The 22,516-nt window shown below is 38.5% G+C and overlaps 1 long non-coding RNA gene across 1 annotated transcript in view; it reads left to right on the forward strand.

The window, feature by feature from the left end:
* LOC122238677 overlaps positions 1–1,004 on the forward strand; it is a 60,774-nt gene extending 59,770 nt beyond the window's left edge. Inside the window, exon 5 of the long non-coding RNA XR_006217723.1 lies at positions 703–1,004. This is a non-coding gene — a long non-coding RNA (uncharacterized LOC122238677). The remainder of the gene's footprint in view (positions 1–702) is intronic.
* Positions 1,005–22,516: the final 21,512 nt, after the last annotated feature.

Below are 22,516 nucleotides of genomic sequence, written 5' to 3' on the forward strand. Positions count from 1 at the left end.
TTAGGCGTCCAACTATTGGTTTCAGCTTGGGCCATGATCTCATGGTTCGTGAGTTCAAGCCCCATATCAAGCTCCACACTGGCAATGAAGAGCCTGTTTGGGATTCTCTCTTTCCCTCTCTGCTCCTCCCCCACTCACACTCTCTCTCACAAAATAAATAAATAAACTTAAAAAAAAAAGGTATGTTTCCTCTAAACCTACTTGTTAAGGGTTTTTATCATGAATGATATTATAATGTGTCAAATTCCTGGCTTCAACACTTACTACCTATGTGACTTTGGGCAGTCCTTTAGTATTTCTAAGGTTCTAATTTTTCACCCATATATGGAAATTATACTCTTCTCTCTTAGAATCATGCTAAGTCCTAGGACATAGTAGCCCTTTGGGAACAGAGGGAGGAGACATGAATACAGCGGGAGTAGAAGGACGTTAAAAAAAATTTCAGTTTCTATTTCAACCAATTCAAAATTTTTCTAACAGTGTGTACAAAAGCTACAGGCTCTATGAATCCCAGTCCTATTCACAAGCAAGCCTTGCTGCTGAGAGGAGAGATTAGGGAGTGGGGTTTAGGATGGTAAAAGTGAAATGATGAAAAAAAAATCACTGGTTTGTTAGTTTGCCTATTTTATATAAATTGCCATGCAGGCAATTCAAAGGTCCTTAACTTCAAATGTATGTAATACACTCATTCTTACCTCACAGACTCAAAATTCAAGCCACAACCTGAAGACATGAACAACATCTAATCACACATCAATGAAGTGGACAAATTTCTGAGACTGGAGCTGAAACTGAAGGCACTGTGCTTAAATGCCTTTATTCTATGTGCCACTGAGGCACAGTCTATAATGTAAGGATCTGCAAGAACACCACTGCCTGAGAACAATCTAAATTGACTGTGTTGCATGCGTTGGAAGGTAACAGGGACCACACCCTATAGAGTGCCCAGTAGATTTCCTGATGTCTTGCTGGTATAGTCATGGATAATAGTTTCTACTCTTTGAAAGATGATTCCCCCTTTTTTAATTGAGAAGAAACAGCAATTGAATAAAACATTTCAGTATGTAATATCTGATTTGTCAAGAACAGTCACTGGGCCCAAAGCCTTAGTCAAGTGATGAGGCAAACAGACAACAGCCCTCTACTCTGGACCCCAAAATCCCCCTTAGGTACAGATAACTCAACATGGTTATTGTCATACCCAAGCTCGGTGATTTAATTTGACAAGAAAACAATGATTCTAGTGCTCAGTGATCTGCCAGAGGCTTAATACCCAGGATTTGTGGCCAGTCACCAGCCCAGTTACTTTACCATGTGGGAGCCTTTGAGGTTAAAGTGAACATCACAATCCCAACTCTAGTTGAAATTTCCCATGACCCTCTCACCTCCACTGGACACTGAAACCACTGGCCTCCCAACCGTGATGTCCTTTCCTTTCTGATCTTGCTCTATAATTCTGGCTTCAAGCTATAAAAATGATAGAAAATGGATTCTTTTTTCTCTACATAATTCTCCTTATCTGATGAATATAGTTTAATGTGGTGGGAGAAGAGACAGAAAGTGACTATTACATTAGGAGGCAGGTGTTAGGAACCCAGCTTTGAAGTTGAATCCTGAGGATCTAAATGCTGACACTGAAGTTTGCTGGTTTTATCTTGGACAAATTACTTAGCCTCTCTATGTCTCATTTTCTTCATCTGTAAAATGGACTCAAATAAATAAGAAAGAAACAAAAGTGTTGAGGTCAATTACTTATAGGGTACATTGATGACTGATATGTACATTAGCTCTTATAATATGGGGTACTGAGCATAAAGACAATTGATTCTTGAGTGCAAAATCTAAAAGAAGCTTGAAATATTTATCCAGGTGAATTCTGAGTAGAAAAGTCTTACCTATAAGAAAAGAAAAATAAATGTACACTTAATAAACACATATTCTTTTCTAGAAATTGTGTTAGTCCCTCATATGTTATCTCATTTCATTTTCAAAACAAACCTACATATTAAATATTACAAGTATTGTGACTCTACAGAAAGAAACATGCCTAAGAGACTTTATGTCACTTGCACAAGACTACACAGCTTATTTGAGGCAAAGATGAGATTCTGCATGGGTGGATCCAACTTCCAAAATCACATGGTTTCATCAAACCAAGATGCTTCCACAATATATTCAGTGAACATTTTCCACCAAGGTTTGTGTCAACTCAAATAAATCAATATGCATGGTGTGAAGACAGCAGCTTAAGTTATTATGAAGCACTAATAGCAATTGTAGTAGTTTCAACAAACAGAATACACAACAATTAACATCCCGAACCACAAGGGAAGTAAAGAGCTGGTTCATTTTAATTGTTATTAAACCCCACCACCGATCTTACTTAGTTAACCTGACTTTTACTACTTAGAAAAACCCCCTTTGCAGGACAATATAGAAGGAACATTTAAAAAGCCAACCTTTATAAAACCCCTTTTTTTCACAAAGAGGAAATGTCAATTGACTCGGTGATATGCCTTAAGTCACATGAGAACCTGTCTTGCCAACTATTGGTTTGAGGCTAATATTTCACTATTATACAGCGACTTCCCATCAGAGGGTTTCTAAGAGCTTTATAACTTTACAAATAATCTAATGTCACTGCACTCAATATTCTTCCTCTCCTAAATGAATATAAATTCTGCTCAAATTCACCAAGGAAAAGGCACAATGACTGCTCCACTGCTTCTTCAGTGCTAGCTATGCCCACCACTGGACTCCAGCTACATTTTTTATATAACTATTATAACTCTTATGAAATTGTGGCATAATTTTGTTTAATTTTTTTTAATGTTTTTATTTATTTTTGAGACAGAGAGAGACAGAGCATAAGCAGGGGAGGGGCAGAGAGAGAACGAGACACAGAATCTGAAGCAGGCTCCAGGCTCTGAGCTGGCAGCACAGAGCCCGATGCAGGGCTCCAACTCACGGACTGTGAGATCATGACCTGAGCCAAAGTTGGACGTTTAACCGACTGAGCCACCCAGGTGCCCCTGTGGCATAAATATTAATTTATTCCCCTGTATCTCCAAATAGCCAGCAGATGACTTGGTGGTAAAACTATTTCATTCACTTTGAAAATGTTTCAGCTCAACAACTATTTAATGAGCTTGTACTTTGTGACAGGGCCCAAGCTAGATGATTAGACTATAAAGATAAATGAGACACAGCACTTGCCTAGGGGGGAAGCTATGGACAAATGGAGGATTCAGGCACATTAATTGATCATTTCATTTCAACACCAAGTGGGAGACACTACTATGGTATTCAGACACGGCATGAGCATGAAGTGGTGAGAGCATGAGGAGACCCCGAACCCAGCCTAGCTAGTTCAAAAAGACTCCTAGAGGAGATGAAGACTTAGGTAAGATCTGAGGATGTGTACCTCTAATTACTAGTGCAGAAAGTGGCAGATAACAAACATTCAATCAAAACACCATGAAGAGGGGCATCTGGGTGGCTCAGTCAGTTAAGCATCCAGCTCTTGATTTCAACTCAGGTCATGATCTCACGGTTTGTGAGTTCAAGCTGCACATCAGGCTCTGTGCTGACGGTGTGGAGTCAGCTTGGGACTCCCTCTCTCCCACTCTCTCTCTGCCCCTCCTCTGTTCACATCATGTGTGTGTGTGTGTGTGTGTGTGTGTGTGTGTGTGTGTTTCTCAAATAAACAGGCATTTTTTTAAAAGCCATGAAAAGCCATGAAGGAAGGGAAGGTGGGAAAAAGGAGAATACAGGACAGAACAGGACTAATAAGTCTTTTTATTTCCACCAATATCTGGGTGTGTATATTTTGACACCTTCACCACATTTCTTAAATTGCTTTCACCCTTTAAGACCTAAAGAAAATGCTCTATTCTCTCTCTGCTCCAGAACTTCTCAGGTTCTTTTTACATCGTGGTACATGTAGCAAACGATGTTTGTGTGGCTCACTAGATAAACAGGAGAAGCTGGCTGTGGTTGGAGGTGAACCTATCACCCAGGCCCCAGTCACCCACTCCAAAGACTGAGGGATCAGTGTCTCAGCAAAATACTAAGCCACTTGTGTCTCATCAATGTGCTGAAGCAAACCAATTGGGAAGTATGTTCTAAACTAACTCCTCTCATTTTTTCTTCACTTCAATCCCATCTTGTTCCTCCAGGAAACTTACAGACGAATCATTCATTGTATATGATCTTCCATCATGCAGCTTCCCTCAATCTTTAAACGTCATCAAATCTCCTGTAAAGAAGCCCTCCTTGAACCCTATTCCTCCTTGAAGTGTATCTCAACTATGTTATATACTAACCCTGAAAAAAAAGTTTATTCACTTACTGACTACACTTCTACTCTTCAATCCTCTAAAATGTACATAGTGTTTGAGATACTGGGGTAAGATTGTGAACAAGAAGCCAAAATCCCTATCCTCAGGAATCTTAATTCTTTGAAGGAGACAGGCCAATCAAAAAATACATACATAAGATAATATCATATAGATAACTGTTTATAACACAAGGTCACAGACAAGGATGGTGGATACTACTTTAGACAAATATTCTATGAAGGCCTCTTTGAGAAGGTAATGTTTAAGCAGAACATTAAAGGAAGTACAAGAGAAAGCCAAATGTATATATAGGAGAACAGAATTATAGAAAGGAAAATTCAAACATCTTGATGTAAGAACATGCTAGTTATGTTCAGAGAACAGCAAGAAAGTTAATATACTAGAGCTCAGTATGCAAGGGATAGTGTATTAGGAGACAGGAACAGAGATCAGAGGCAGGAGGCAGTCTATGTGGGGTTTTAAGGGCCTTGGTAAAGACTTTGAATGCTATTCTACATGTGCTTAGAAGCCTTGAGAGGGTATTGAGCAGGGAGTAAAATCTTTTGACTTAATATTTTGTAAAAAACCCTTTGACTGTGACATGAGAAAAGACTGGAAGAGGCCAACTGCAGCAGGGACCCCAGGTACAGTGATCTAGGCAAGAGATTAGGAAGGTAGAGCCAAGAGAATGAAAATGCTGGATTCAGGACATACTAATATAAAGCTTATAGAATTTGCTTAAGATTTAGATGTTGTATATGAAATAAATAAGTGAAGTATCAGTCCAAGTTTTTACTCTGAACTAGATGAATTGTGCCATGAAAAAGACAGGGACCTGTTGAAAGGAGCATCTACATGAATACTACAATAGACAAGAATGTTGACAGGAGTCACTGGGAGAGAGGGCCATGGATGACTTCAACAAGGAGGAGCAGCTGAAGGGATTATGTAGTATCCCTCTCCTGCTCTTCTGCTCAGAAATTTTCTGTTTCTTCCCACTGTTATTGCTTTTTGAGGGCAGGAACCATGCCCTGTCTTCTTTACATCAATGTTTGGAATGCCTCAAACAACCTGGGAGCTCAGTAAGTATTTGTAAAACAATGAATGAGTTGGATGAATGGACTACACAATAGAATACATGGCTCTTCAAGATTTCTCACTTATCTCCCACAACCCCATCACCTACTTCCTGTCCAGCCCACCATACTATTCTACATTTTTTAATCTGCACTGAATTTTTTTACGTTCATGGTTGTCTTGTTCATTAGTATCTCGTAGCCCAGATGATTTCTCCTACTCTATCACCTATATGCCTTTTGAAAATCTCCTCATATTTCAAAACTCTGACCTCATGTCTTCCAAGAGCACATTCATCCCTACTCATGTGACAGGCTAGTCCCGCCTTCTGCTCTGCAATTAGTTAGCATCTAAAATTGCACTTCACCAAGCACTTCCCTGGATTGGCATTTAGATTTGCCTGTTCCTCTAGGTTATCAAGTCCAGGGCAGTAGAAACTTTTCCTTATTTTTATTTCTGCCTTCCTAAACATTTTTCAAAATTCTTTGAGGTTGCACCACAAATTATAATTGGATTCAATTAAAATGAATTTAAAACAGGAAAAGATCTCTCACAGCTAAACACAATTAGTGTAATATCTATACTTTCAAATTATTTTGCTTTTGGAAAAAAATCTGAAATCACTGGTTGTTTGTTAATGAACATTCTGTATTTGAGGAATGCAAAGTTCTGTTCACTTTTGGAAAATGATAAGGATTCTGAAGCTACATGCCTGTCTTAAAGTCTTATCCTCCAGCCTCATCCTATATCTACCCCCAAATACCTCTGGGCTCAACCAGGCTCAAGGACTTGTTATTTCCTGCACATAATCTCTCATACTCTCTGCACATGCTCCTTCCTCTGGCTGGAATATCCTTCCCCACTTTTACCCTTGGACAACCTCAACTCATCTTTTTTATTTGGTTCAGATGACCCCTTCACTAAGAGATCTTCTCTGTCAACTGAGAAAAGTTGAGCACAGAATTTGCTGTTTCTTTAATACCTTCTACATAATTCACTTAGTGTACTTGTCCTAATCCAATGCTTATCTATCTTGATCTCTTTCCTAACCTACCATTGTGAATTCTTCTAGGAGAGAATTTGTGTCCAATTATTTTTGTACCACCAGGACTTAGTATTGGCTAGGAAAAAGTAGGTACTCAACAAATAATTGTTGAGGTGAATGAACCCTGAGAATCTCAGTTTGCAGCCTCATAGTTCTACAAGGCAATTCTGCCTTTATTTGTCACTGCTTCTTATTTCAAAGATAAACTCTGATTAATTGTTGATCTGTAGCCACAAGCATGGAGATAGCCCCTACCAGCTTTAGGAAACCTACATTGCTGTGCGCTACCTTCCGCTACCCCCCCTCCCCTGCAGTAATCCTCCTCCCCCACCCCAACCACTTAATCCCTCCAGCCCTTTCAATTACTTATTGTGTTATCCAGTTGTGTAATCAGCCTGGATGATAAGCTGTCAACAGTTATTTTTTCATGTAAATGATTACTTTATCCCCAGATCAGGGCTGTGTGTTTTTAAGCCCGGTGGGGGGTGGGGTTTCAGGATAAGGAATGAAGAGTGCTGTCTAGTGAAGCATATTATGGAGTTTTATGGCTAATCATTTGTGATCTACATATAAATATGCATGCATCCTGGAAGTAATTACCAAAATAGTTCTGACCTAATTATGCTTAAAACACAAGGATCGGTTCTTAACTTCAAGTAATAGATATTGCTAATCTGATTTAGCCCTGACCCTATAGGTTCACACTTAAAGCCAGCTAACTTCTCTAAGTCTGGGTTTATTCCATGAAGAAAATGGCCCTCTCCAACTAGAAAATCAACCCAGGTTTGTGGAAGAACAGAGGCAGGGATCAGAACTTGGGCTCTTCATTGCCAAAATCTCCTGCCTCTTCCCAAAATACATCCATAAAACTATATTAGACTAGTAATTACCAAGTGTTTGCAAGACAAGAAAATTCTGCTCTAAAGTTTTCTCATAAGAACACATGCAAACAACATTTCTTTCTCAGTTAAGGAAAAGCCTCCCTTATTTATCATCTCATCAATAAGCCTGAAAACAGGATTTGCTTTCCACAAGAAAGAAAAACTATCTTATAGAGAACATTCAAGCTCACTGCTAGATCAGCTAGTTAGTTATTATACAGGAATGAGTACAGACAAAATGCCAGTGAATAAGAGACAATACTAAAATAGAATTAACCCTGGATTCCATTGAGGCTCTTAAATAAGCATCTACCTGGCACCCAGTACTCAAACATTTTTTTAAGTGAACAAATGAATGAATGAGTAAATGAATAAATGAACGTATAAGCAGTTCCTGTATATGTAAAAGCCAGTTCTGCACAGCCCACAGCCCTGGGTATTAACAGCCTGAAAGGGAATTAACATTTATTGTGCTATTTAAACTCTCACACTCATTCTTGCCAGTAGTATATTATTATCTCTATAAGAGAGAAAACGAGGGGCACCCGGGTGGCTCAGTTGATTAAGTGCCTGATTTCTGCTCAGGTAGTGATTTGGCAGTTGCTGGGCTCGAGCCCCATGTCAGGCTCTGTGTCTCACTTTCTCTCTCTGCCCCTCCCCCACATTTAAAATTTTTTTTTTAATTTTTTTTTAACGTTTATTTATTTTTGAGACAGAGAGGGACAGAGCATGAACGGGGGAGGGTCAGAGAGAGAGGGAGACACAGAATCTGAAGCAGGCTCCAGGCTCTGAGCAGTCAGCACAGAGCCCGACGTGGGGCTCGAACTCACGGACAGTGAGATTGTGACCTGAGCCGAAGTCGGACGCTTAACCGACTGAGCCACCCAGGCGCCCCCCAAAAAAATTTTTTTGAAAGAGAGAGAAAACCAAGGTTATGATGTAAAGGTTGTGGCAATAAACTGGGTTAGAGCACAAACGTTACAGTCAGAAAAATATGGCTCTGCTAGTTAAGGTTAAGAAATGTGTTCACGATCATACATTACCTAATAAATGGCAAAATAGGGATTAAAATCAGTTCTGACTTTCTTCAAAGCCCATGCATTTAGAACTCTACCAAAATGCTTCTTTGATTTCCCAATAGCTAAGCATGGATTTAACAATCAGCTTGGGCCATTATTTCCTCTCTGACTCAAGATTCCAAGCAAAAAGCTATTTTGTATACGTTGTAAGCTATGAAGCCTGAACATCCTAGGAGAGGGTTTGGAGCTACCATCAGAGAGGTCTTCCAGGCAGGTAAATTAAACCAGTTCTTTAAAATGGGTATGAGGGGCGCCTGGGTGGCTCGGTTGGTTAAGCGTCCGACTTCGGCTCAGGTCATGATCTCACAATCCGTGAGTTCGAGCCCCGTGTCGGGCTCTGTGCTGCCAGCTCATAGCCTGGAGCCTGCTTCAGATTCTGTGTCTCCCTCTCTCTCTGCCCCTCCCCTGTTCATGCTCTGTCTCTCTCTGTCTCAAAAATAAATAAACGTTAAAAAAAATTTTTTAATAAAAATAAAATGGGTATGATTTGTTTTGTGCTGCACTGCAAGCAGATACAATTTATGACTTCAATGACTATAAATTAATTCTTGCATGTACTCATAGAAAGTATTTCAGAGGTTCGTTGTTGGAGGGCAAGAGGAAAATTAGACATGTCTAAAGCAGCTCTGAGCCTTTCTAAACACCTAAAAGATTGAGGTATCTAGTATCATTAGTTCCCCATCTGAGAGTCACCTACTGCTAAGCTCACAGCTAGAAGAATATATATACCCAGGTCTACTAAGATTTATTTCCCCTATCTGTCCCTAAAGCCCATACATGCAGAATATTCAGTCCCAAATTACAAAATGCAGAAATTAACTTTGTTTAATAAGTATCCCTTATAGGTAGGAGATATCAGGCAGTTACAACTTAAAATCAATTGATTCAAGCAGTTCCCTCCTAACTCCTGGTAGAACGAATATACTATAAATATGATAGTTTTAATGGATGAAGAAGAATGGATAAAAATTTTGGAGAGAAGGGTAGAGCAGGAAGAAGTGCCACAGGGCAAGTAGCAGAGGGCAATGAGAAATTCAGAAGTCCTGTTTTTTCTCCAACCTTGACAATGACATCAATCTTGCATATGCATGAGTGCTAAAGTAGGAAAATAAGTTGGTTATAAGAAGCAACTATAATGGCACTGCTTAGGGGAAAGATACACATATTGGGTTAGAGCCCAGCTTCCCAACCAACATGCTGCCAATACTAAACCCCTCAGGTCTTACCTGGGAGGGTAAGATGTTGCTATCCCTTTCCTTGATAGTACTTAACATCCAAAATGTCTACCAGAGCAAAGAATGTCTACCATGAATGCTCTTGCTGATGCCTATCTTAAAATTTCTGGCCAGCAGTCCTGTGGGGACCTAAGTTCCAACCAAGTCACCATGAGTTAAACTGCAGGGGCGCAAAAGGTAAAAAAGCAGTTTAAATTGTATTTTTGTCAATTTAATAACCTCATTAAAGCTTGAAAAATGTGTTTTCCATCTAAGTAAAAATATGTATATGTACTAATCATTTCTTCTATTGCAAAGATTCAACTTTGCAACATTTCCTTTCTCTTTTTCTGATTTTAATGTCAAAAACCATAATTTTGGTTGTTTTCTTTTAATAGAGTCTAAAAACAATTCTTTAAACTCTGGTCAGCATTAGCAGCCTAAGAAAGTTTGGAGGTAGCTTTCATCATTCCTCCAATGTATTTTATCCTCATGCCCTATCATACTGTGGTTTTATGGGTAGAAGTACAACTTTACCCAATTATAAAGGTGCTGGCAGGAGAATGGAAAAGTTGAGCTAGTTCTCTCTTAAGGGAGTGATGATAAAAATCTTAATTTGGAAATTGCCTAGTCTGCACTGACAGTGTGGGCCCTGCTTGGGATTCTCTCCCTCTGTCTCTCTCTGCCCCTCCCCCACTCATGCTTTCCTCTCTCAAGATAAATAAATATTAGAAAGAAAGAAAGAAAGAAAGAAAGAAAGAAAGAAAGAAAGAAAGAAAGAAAGGGGGCACCTGGTGGCTCAGTCAGTTAAGCATCTGACTTCAGCTCACATCATGATCTCATAGTTTGTGGGTTTGAGCCCCATGTCAGACTCTGTGCTGACCACTCAGAGCCTGGAGCCTACTTCAGATTCTATGCCTCCCTCTCTCCGTCCCTCCCCTGCTCATGCTCTGTCTGTCTCTCTCAAAAATAAAATAATAAATATTTTTTAAAAAATAATTTTAAAAATAAAAAATAAAATCTAAATAAATAAATAAAAATAAAGAAAATTGCTTAAGACTTCTCAGTCAATATAAGGGGAAGGAAATTCACCTAACTATGTAAAATATTATCAAGAATTCACAAGTATTGTCTGTATTTTATATATTTCATTTAAGCTCTCAGGAAAATTCCACTGCAGTCCATTGTTATTAAAATGACTTTCTTTACAGAAACTGCTAGTAACTATTCCAAATCTAGGGAATACAGAGTTCCCCTATGCCAGATTTGTATACAAACTCTTAGAAAATCTTAGAATGAAGCAAAGCATTTCCCAGCAATATTTTCTGGATTGCTTGCTCCTCCATGAGGTTTAGAAGATACCTTCTAGAAATCACAGACTTAGTCTTCAAGAAAATTTTTACTGGGTAGCTCTTTATCAAGTCAAGTACAAGGAGCTGCTTTTGCTTCCACAGAAAGTACATTTGATAAAAACTGACACCTTATTTATAAATTCCTGAAGGTTAGTCAAAAATATTTTAATGACTGCAAGGATATAATTTTAGTTTGTCACACATTTTGTGGATAAAAACAGAAGTGATATTCTCAATTTTAATTCTGCATAGAGTAAATGAGGAGGTAACTTTTAAATAGCTGTACAGTAAGCAGGAAAAAAAGATGTGGAAAGGAATGAAATCTCTTTCCGTGTGTCCAAATGAGACAATAAAGAATCATATTTTAGACCAAACCAATATTTCTCTTCACCAGGTAAGTTGACAAGAATTCTAGGAAACTGCAAAGCATGTGAAGCCACATCAATCAGAAAGTGTTAAATGGTATACATATTTTCAATTTCTCTAGTGTAACTCCTCAAGCCTCAGCTAGGAATATGACTTAAGTATACTAATGTAAAACTAAAGCTTTGCAAAAATTTACCCAGACTTTCTTCTATAGCTGAACACTGGGAGATAGATCCAAAGCCCTGAGCCACAGGGAAAGCACTCATCCAAAAAGACTAATTCGAAAAGGTGTTAGCAATATGGATGTGTCTAGTGGCCATTTAATAAACAGAGCCTTTGGGGGATAAAAAATAATTCATCCAGTTATAAAAGTTCACCAAAATACAACCTATTATAAATTCATTCCCCCTAAAGCAGTGACAGTTAGCTAATTCTGTTCCTTCCATAAGAAGGCTACAGAACAACTGGAGACAGAGCACAATTTATGAAAAATGTGAAGAAATGAATAAATGTTAAATGCTAGAATTTTTCTGGTTTTCCCTTCCCAAACATCAAAGGTGGCCACCTCAGAAATTAACCAGACTGCCTTTAAGTGCACTTGACATTTCACCTGTTTAAAGGTGTTGAGGGGGAGGGGTCCCAGAAAACAAGAGATGTAATCTGAAAAACATCAGGAGCAGCTACCCTCACCCAATCTATTTCTAACACTGTCCTGGCATAGAAGCTAAAACACTCATTCATGAGGTCACTTCTTTGACTTAAGGTTTGGCTCCCATAAGCCATCTTATGAAATGCAAATGTATTCCTTGAAAGAAAATACACAATAATGTTAATTCATAATGTTAATTATAATAACTTATAAATCCATGTCTCCAATTAACCGAAGTGAGTTTACTACTAAAAGAACAGAATAAGGACAAGAGTATTTGGGGGAGGTTGGAGACCATAGCCTTAAAAACTTGAACTGAGGAGAGCCAATACAGGATATGGAGAGAGATATAGATAGATCATAACATGTTGTAGAAAGTCAGAGGGCTGTACCAGAACCTGACACGTGGGTTCAAGAGGAAATGAAAAGAGGAAAGACTTAATTTTTTCCCTCTTCACCTTTTTTTCCTCAGCATGGTCCTAGGTAGTGAGGTATAAGCTAGGGCAGAGTCAAACAGAATTCTCTCCCTAACTTTCTCTCTAGCCCCATAATGCAATTTTGTCTTCTCTTTGCTTTTCTCTCTTCATCTTCCTGCTATTATCCCTGTACAGAACATGCTGTTTCACATAATAATTTATTTTCTATACTGAGTTCTTGCTTTATGCCAGGAATTGCTCTAAGCCTTTTTCATGTCTTGTCTTATCTAATGCTCATAGGAACCCTCAGAAATGGTCGTTTTTAACAATTATGTAATAGTCCACATAGGTTTAGTAATAGTGCATATTAAAATCATTCCAGACCTTCCGTTTCACCTCTTGGTGACAATGTTGCCACTGCTAGAAAATTGCTTGCTCTGAGGAAACAAAATCTGAAAGCATCTTTAACCATCCTCCCTCCCTCCATTATACCACTTCACTTCACGGACTCATTTTGTGTCCCAGGGTACTCTCTGGAATACAAAATGATACTACAGGAGATCTATCATAAGAAAGATCAACCATCATGGAGCCCCAGTGTTTAGCACAGGCCTGGAATATGGTGGGCATGCCATAAATATTTTTGAGTGAATAAAGGAAAGCACTCTACCGCATTTTTAAATTAAAAAATATATATTGTAACATTCTTTGTGCCCATAGTTCTGTTAAAAACCAAGCATTATATAAAGCTCAGAGGCAGCTAGGACTACTTTCACATCTGCCATCTGTCATATTCATTTTCTGATGAAGAAATGCTTAGAGCACTGAGAAATCGCAGGTAAGACATTTCATTAAGTGAGTTCTACTGATGTTTTATTTGAGTTAACTACTAGTTGGATGAAATATTAGCCAAGTCAGAGACTTGAAGGATTGTTCTCAATAACATAGACCTTCTTCAAGTCCATTCAGGTCATCCCTTCCCCAGGCAGAGTAAAGATCACAGTCACCCCCACACCAAAGGGTGTTGATTATGCAGAGGCTTCTCTCATTTTACATTCACAGAAGACTGAGACTGGAAATAAATCTAGGATATGGTGACTAATTCCCCTGGCAGATATCAGCTTTTAACATGCATGAGATATTCCCACTGTCATTTGCCTGAAGGGCATCAGAGGGAAAGAGGAAAATGTACTTCTTCAGAGTGAGCTTAGTCTAAGTTCTCACACAATCAATATTATTACATTTTCTTGGGTTCAAGACACAAGGAATTGTGACAGATAAGTAATAAAAAAGAAAAAAAAATCTGTCACTATTTCACCACCACATTTCAGTAAATATCATAGTGCAATGGTTCAGATGCAATCAGCAATTTCTTCCAACAGGATTTAATAGCTTAAATAACCAGACATTATCTGATTGGATGGACTCAGTTTGGACAGTTTCAGTGCATCCTAGTGCTCTAACTACAGCATCTTCTTGCTGATATAAGCACCTATGACCACCATAGGACTTGAATTGCTCACCATTACTCACCTTCTACAAAGGGATACTAGACTCATTGCTTATGTTCATTGAGTGTCTCATTACAACAAACCCAAGTCATTTGTTTTCTCTCTACATTAACTTAACCTAATGGGCAGCCAACTCCAGTTGTTAGAGAGAAAAGCAAAAGGCAATTTAAGAAGATAGTTTTTTAAATCTGAATCAGTTATAACCTAACATAATATAAAAATATTTACTAAAAAAAAAAGCGGAACAGTGGGGACAATAATGACAAGGTATACCTTAGAGTCTCCAAAAATTCAATACTGATAAGTTACCTAAACAATCTCAATGACAGCATTCTCTCAGGTAGAAGAACCCCTCAGCTTTACAAAGAAAAGTAATTTCATTTCATTATTCTGTATGACTAGTATGAAAAAGAGCAATAAATTTACAGAGACTTAGAAGAAGCAAAGAGAAAACAGAAAGAACATAGATGAGAACAAGAAAAAGAGAGAATAACAAATTAGGAGAGAAAGTATGCCAGTGAGCAGAAGATGATACGAGTAACACAAATCTTAGTTTGTACCTTCTTCCCCAAACTCTATGGCCTGTGAATGTTTAAAACTCAATTTAGGGGGTACCTGGTGGCTCAGTCATTTAAGCTCCTGACTTTGGCTCAAGTCATGATCTCACAGTTCATGAGTTTGAGCCCTCCACCGAGCTCTGTGACAGAGCTCTGAGACAGCTAAGAGTCTGGAGCCTGCTTCAGATTCTGTGTCTCCCTCTCCTTCTGCGCGCTCTCTCTCTCTCTCTCTCTCTCTCAAAATAGTAAATGGTAAAAGATTTTTTAAAAAAAGATGAAAACACATCTTGAGATTTTTGCAAATGGTAGGAGTTGGGAGGAGAGAGAGACTTCACTGATTTCAATTTTGAAAGCCTCTAGTAAAATTCTGAAGCCATCCTAATATCTTACCCCTTTTAGATAACTGGATCTTGTCATTCAAACATCCTAAGTTTTTCTCTATCTTTGAAGTTCTATGAGAAGTAAGGATTAATTTGTGGGAGACTTATCCCTTGTAGGGTAAGTCATATAGGATGGCCTTCCAAAAAAGTGTTATCTCCCCACAAAGTTCCTTGGAACTCAGCCTTAAGCAGAGCTATGGAAATCAGTCCTGGTCAACTTCAAGGCTAGGTGCACAGTCACCTCATCACACCACAGTGAGTACAGTATCTCCCTTTTTCATCCTTGAAAGCTGAGATAATGAATTATGCTACTAACTTACTATGTCATATAGGCACAACTACAAAGTTTGACCCCAACCCCCATATTACATCAGGGGAACATCTGGGACTCCCCTAACCATGAATGCCAAATTGGCAGGTTAGAGTGGGAACCAAGAATTCATTTCCATCCCAGCTCTTGATCAATCAGAAGACAACCAATGGTTCCTTAATAATGCAGCTAAAAAATTTCCCAGCCCAAGAGTTAGAATCCATCCCCCTGGAATCTGACATCCGGCTCTGCCAGAACTCTGGGCACTGCCCAAGAACACAATACTCTCTCTTGTCTCCTTGAATGTCCTGCTAATAAACACCACTCCACAGCCCAACATGTATTCTATAGGGTTATGTGATATTGTTTGCACATAACCAGTGATTTTGCAAAATATATTTTATTATGGAAAGAGTCTCCAGATTTTAACATGATAGACTACTAAGACTGTGAAACTATTTGAATTTAATGCTACCTAAACTACTATTCTATTCCTCACTCCAAAAAAAAAAAATATATATATATGTATGTATATGTGTATGTATGTGTGTGTGTGTGTGTGTGTGTGTGTGTGTGTGTAATACACACACACACATACACATACTATATATGTAATTATTGGGACTAAAACCAACCCAAATATTAGTTTGAATCACAGAGCCTCTTCACTCCCACCTCACCCCCTCTTGAGTATGCAGCCAGTACACAACTTTTGGAATATATATATATATATATATATATATACATACCCCATATATTCTAATTCCAAGGCACTTCTCATGGCATCACAGAGAGATGGTTAGAAGAATATCATAAGAGGCCAACCACACATTGGTTCTCCAGGTAAAAGAAGTTGTGATCTCTTCCAGATACCAGATTACTATTTTCATTGCAGTCAGCCACAGGTGACAAAAGTAAAAGAACAAGGACAAATTGACACAAACCTAGTAATCCTACAGAAAACAAACAGATAGCTCTATAGAGCTATCAAGATGTCATCATGACTGGGGATTAAGAGATATATTGAGTGGGGTGCCTGGATGGCTCAGTCAGTTAAGCTCCCAACTTCCGCTCAGCTCATGATCTCTCTATCTTGAGGTCTGCTGTCCTTGGGTTTGAGCCCCATGTCAGACTCTGTGCTGACAACTCAGAACCTGGAGCCTGCTTCGGATTCTGTCTCTCTCTCTCTCTAACCCTCCCCCTGCTTACACTATGTCTCTCTCTCTCTCTCTCTCTCTCTCTCTCAAAATAATAAATAAACACTAAAAACATTTTTAAAAGATACATTGAGTAACAAAATGGGTTTTGCACACAGAGAAGGAATATGAATTCTACTTGAAGAAGAAAATACCAATTTCCACAATTATAATCCATTATTCTGATAGCCTTTTCTCTAATTAGAGGGGAGCCTCTCTGATTGTGATAATTCATCATCAAATCAGTAGTATCCTTGTATGTGAACAATTTAGGAAACATAATAAAAGATTGGATTAAACAGCATTAAGGACTTTCTTAGTATCTAAAAAATATAACATCATATAAAAGTGGGTATTTGGTGTGGCACCTGGGTGGCTCAGTTGGTTGAGCATCTGCCTTCAGCTCAGGTCATGATCTCATGGTCTGTAAGTTTGAGTCCTGCGTGGGTCTCTGTGCTGACAGCTCAGAGCCTGGAGCCTGCTTTGGATTCTGTGTCTCCCTCTCTCTCTGCCCCTCCCCTGCTCACGCTTTGTCTCTCTCTCTCTCTCAAAGAATAAACAAAAAAAAATTGTTTTAAGTGGCTATTTGGCTAATTTGAAAATGGAATTCAAAATTCATTTCTGTGGTACCTTTAAAAATTTGATAGTTCTTTGAAATTGCATTTTTAAACTACTTCTTGTTTTGTTCTAAAAAGGAGATTTTTTCCCCTATTTCCTTCTGAAAGTTTTCCCTCAAACAAAATTTTTATCTGAAGTTCTAAAAAATATGCTGTTCTGTCCTCTTTTTTTATTTTGAATTACTTCTCCTTCCTAGCTTGTTTTTTTTTTCTCTTCTGATTTGAAAGGAGAGTTGGAAATTCTATGAGAAGTGGAAGCTTTGAAAAATAAAAACCGACATAACCTTCTCTCCATCAGTTAATAAAAATGCAGCCTTTTTTCTAGGTGCTTTTACTTATGGAGGCTCACTTGCACTGAACTAGCCCTCCCTCCCCCTCAACTAAACAAACTTTAAAAATCTGTCAGTAGGCATTTCTCAGTGTGAGAGGCCTCAAAAAGACAACAGCAAATCTACTTAGTTCACTGGAGATATTTCTGTTATGATGTTGATTTTCAGCCTGTTTAAAGAACTAGTTACCCCCAGGGACTTATTATAAGCTATAGTATCTTTCATAACTAAATAACTTGAATTTGACCATCTTGGCACCACACCTAAATCTATGCCAACTGAAGACCTCTTCTGATCTCATGGGTGAATTCTTTCCCAAGAGATATTACTAACAGGTTATGTGCTTTACAGGTTAGAGCACAGGCTCTGTGATCCTGGCTCCACCCCTTATCAGCTGTGCGTCCTTGGGTAAGTTTCTTAATGTCCTTTTGCCTTAGTTTCCCCATCTGTACATGCAAATGATTCTGGTGAAAGAAACTAATTCACCTTAGGAGAGTCTGTGGCACAGAGGAAGCACTCAAAAGCATCAGAGATTGCTCTGAAATCACATGTTCAAAGAGCAATGAATTGTGCTACCTTACCACAATTCCTACAACTTCTCTTTTCCAAATCTCTTGACAATATTAGTCACTTGTCTATAGTTGTTTGATAGGAAAATCTGCTATAGAATAAGAGCAGGTTCCAGAGACACTATGGAAGGTTCTTGTTTCCCTCATCTGACAGCAGCTCTGTTCACAAAAGTGAGAAACTGGCTTTATGAGTCTATGGATCCAAAAGAGTCAGTTTCAGAAATCCAGACTCAGAAGCGCTGACCCTGAGCCTATTAAAGAGAGCAGTTCCTTCGGGATAACTCAGCAATTGGGCGTATTTTCAGCAATTATACTCCCTAGACTAAGCCTTATGCTCCCACCTAGTATACTAAGTCACGCATAGCTAAATTATCTTGTTTACAACCTCAATCCCTGAATCAACTGAAAAATACACACAATGATGTTATATAATAATAATCTCTCAATAAGCCAGATACATGGGAGTAGGCAGTATATTTGCTTAGAGTCTCATAAATCTGTTTTAGAATCCTTCTCTACCCTGAGAGACTTTGGACAAATTACTTACTCTATCTCAGTCTCAACCTTTACATATGAAAATGTGGATAAGAAGAGTTACCTTACAGCATTTATTTTGTGAATTCAAGATAAAATGTTTAAAGCTCCCAATACAATTCTTAACAAAGAATAGATTTTAAATACATGGTTATTATTTTATTATTCTTATTATCATATAGATTAAAAAATAGCATATATGATTCTTTATCCTTGAGGAACTCTTGGATAGATATGCTCTTAGTGAAGCTAAGAGAGTAGAATAAAAATAATAGGAAAAGTAATCACAGTAAAACATGGGAGAGAACTTAAGAGTTGAGTGATAGACCTAATTAGCTTGTCTTTATGTATCTTTATATCAGAGGCAGTAGACCTTTTGAGAACCTGATAAAACTTAAGAACCCTATCTCCAGAAAAATAAATCCACACATTAGCACATAAAAATTTATGGCTCCAAGAACTCCAGGGCATGGAGCATATGAGAGGCTATATCAGTGTTTTCCAAACTGTGCATCACAACCCACTGTGGGTAAAAGCAATTTAATCTGTTTGACCAGTTTATTTTAAGGAACTACATACCCATATCTATATCTATAGAAAAAAAAACATGACATGGAGGTGGGGATAGTGGGTGTTCTGTTTAGAGGACATCCCATTAAATCCTGTGTCTCCCCTCCCCACCCCCGCCACCCCAGAAGAAAGAAAGAAAGAAAATAACATGACAATATTGGAAAGTATCACATATAATAGGATTATTTGATAAAATCTTTGTTTCATGTTGGGGGTGGTGAACTCCTAGGTATATCAGATCGCAAGTTTAGAAACTTAGTTTATGGCCAAAAATGTTTGAAATAGACCAGTATTGTGATTACAACTATGTACCTCCAAGACAGATTTCTCTAATAATAACCAACCCATTCTTTTTTTTTCTAGCCTAAATTCTATTTATTGAAAAGAACAAAGAAAGAGTAAAGCACCCCCCCCCCCCAAAGAACAGGAAGGAACAAAACAAGCAGTGCAAGTCTACTTCCTGCACAGCATGTTCTCTTATCACCCCACTGGGCCATCTTGTTGTTGATGGGCATCTTCAAAAGTGAACCCACCCAGTTTTAAACTCCTCTGTGATAAATTGCTTAAGAAATATCCAGACCTGGGGTGCCGGGGTGGTTCAGTCAGTTGAGCGTCTGACTTCAGCTCAGGTCATGATGTTGCAGTTCGTGAGTTCAGGCCCCGCGTCAGGCTCTGTGCTGACAGATCAGAGCATGGAGCCTGCTTCAGATTCTGTGTCTCCCTCTCTCTCTGACCCTCCCCCGTTCATGCTCTGTCTCTCTCAAAAATAAAATAAACATTAAAAAAATTTAAAAAAAGAAAAATAAATACCCAAACCTTCCTCTCATCCTTTAGACATAATAGGAATACGAAATCAAAGATATTCATTATTTAGTAATAGGCATGTTATAATAAGAATGTAAATTCTTTTATTGAATAATATAGATCTGAAGCCCTATATATAAAATCCAAAAGATTCTCCAGCTAATGTACTGAGCACATTGTGATTACAGTCTTACCAATAAGAAGATTTTGAAATTTGAGGCACCTGGGTGGCTCAAGTCAGTTGAACATCCAACTGTTGATTTCGGCTCAAGTCATGATCTCATGGTTTGTGGGATGGTGCCTGCATCAGGCTCTGCACTGACTGCACAGAGAATGCTCAGGATTCTCTCTCTCTTTCTCTCTCTCTCTCTCTCTCTCTCTCTCTCTCTCTCTCTCTCTCTCCCTCTCCCTCTCCCTCTCCCTCTCCCTCTCCCTCTCCCCGACTCTCACATGCTCTCTCTCTCTCGCTCTCTCTCTCTCAAAATAAATAAATAAGCATTTAAAAAAAGATGTTGAGGGGCACCTGGGTGGCTTGGTTTGCTGAGTGTTTGACTCTTGATTTCAGCTCAGGTCATGATCTGAAGGTTCATGGGATCAAGCCCCACATCAGGCTCTGGGCTAAGTGTGAGCCTGCTTGGGATTCTCTCTCACTCTCTGCCCCTTCCCCCAACCTCAAAAATAAATAAACAAACTTTAAAAAAAAAGATTTTGAAATTTAACATCCACCTTTTTGCTTTGTGTGAAGAGTGAACAATTAAGCATATTAAGAAATCTAGATCATCATCTGAAAATTTCATAAATGCTTTCAAAAAAGTATCAGGGAAAAGAGACATTGAGCTCTTTTCAAATTTAACTATAAAATGTGAAGTCACTCTAGCAAGGGCAGCCTCTCATCTATTTCAAAATGAAGAACCAAGGAGAGAACACTCTGCTCTTCAAGTAAGTAACATATATCAAAGGGTAAGGCTGGATTCTAGAAAGCATGTTCTCTAAATATACAATCCAGGAGTAACCATTGTGTTAAGAATGGACCACCAAGAATCACAACAGCTTTCACATATACATAATAGCAACCCACACATGATAAAAGTACCCCACCCTTTCTCTTATTCCCCAGAACTTTAAGAGAATTTTAGGGTGCCTGGGTGGCTCAGTCATTTAAGTATCCAATTCTTGATTTCAGTTCAGGTCATGATCTCACAGTTTGTGGGATCAAGCCCTGTGTTGGGCTATGCACTGACAGTGCAGAGCCTGCTTTGGGTTCCCTCTCTCCATCTTTCTCTCTCTGCCCTTCCCCCACTCATTCTCTATCTCTCTAAAAATTAAAAAAAGAAGGGTGCCTGAGTGGTTCAGTTAATTGGGGATCTGACTCTGGCTCAGGTCATGATCTCCAGGCTTGTAAATTCAAGCCCAACGTCAGGCTCTGTGTTGACAGCTCATAGCCTGGAACCTGCTTTGGATTCTGTGTCTCCATCTCTCTGTCCCTCCCTTGCTTGCACTCTGTTTCTCTCTCTCAAAAACAAATAACATTAATTTTTTTTTAAAGAAAGAAAGAAAGAATGAAAGAAAGAATCTTACCTATGCTCATGCTCCTCTCCATCAGTCATTTAAAACTTAGTATACTGTCCTCCTCACTACAAAGTTTCACCCTTAAGATGTGTGCCACATAAACTTAAAGTCAAAATGTTGTAGAAAGAGAGTGTGGATAAGAAAAATCTCTCATCTCAATGTTTGTCCTATATTGTTACTTAAAAGATGGAAACATATATTCCTTCAGAATTCCTTAACATTCCCGTGTTTGGGAATGGGAGAGGTAGGAATGAGAAATGGCCTGATCTCTTTTGAATTCCTCTATCAAACCCATAATTATAGGACATATGTTAGAAGAGGAAACAACAGGACACTGCAGTGAAGGGGTTTGAAGTGAAGGTACTCCATAGTAGTAACAACCTTACAAGAGACCTATGGTGATGGAGCATTTTTTTTCAATAAGCAGGCAAAAAGTTTGCTCATGCTTCTGGTTATCTTATCTATGTTTTCTCAGTATAGCAACAATGAAAGAAATATACATGGCTTCATAAGATAGATAATGTAAATGATGCTCTTAACTCTTAAATGTGACTAGTATTTTTTTCTTCCACTTGAATCAGCAGTTTGGGATTGATACAAACCTAAAAATCTAGTGTCACAGAAAGCGAAGAAAATATTATTAGCACAAAGTCTGGAGTAGAGTATGGCCATAATCACTAAAAGTGGCAGCTCTTCTAAAACTAAGGAGCACTGAGAGCTTAAATACTGACAAGAGACACTATGCCAATTAATACACACATTATGCATAAACAACACATCATACTACCAACTTATAAAGAGCAAAGGAATAATATCTCAATTGAATTCTCTAACAAGATTCTCAATCTCTTGTTGAATTCTCTAACAAGAATTCAAAGAACATTTTTTCAAAAAGAAATGACCAAACTAAATCTAGCAAAATAGAAACACTTCCTAGTCGAAATTGGCTCAGATAATCAAAATTTCAAAATAGGATACAGAAATTCTGTTCATAATATCAAAGCATTAAAATAAGAAGTACTGGGGCCCCTGGGGGGCTTAGTCAGTTAAGCATCCAACTTTGGCTCAGGTCATGATCTCACAGGTCATGGGTTCAAACCCCATGTCAGGCTCTGGGCTGACAGCTCAGAGCCTGGAGTCTGCTTCGGACT

The sequence above is a fragment of the Panthera tigris genome, chromosome B2, assembly GCF_018350195.1.
Source record: "Panthera tigris isolate Pti1 chromosome B2, P.tigris_Pti1_mat1.1, whole genome shotgun sequence".
Lineage (NCBI taxonomy): Eukaryota > Metazoa > Chordata > Mammalia > Carnivora > Felidae > Panthera > Panthera tigris.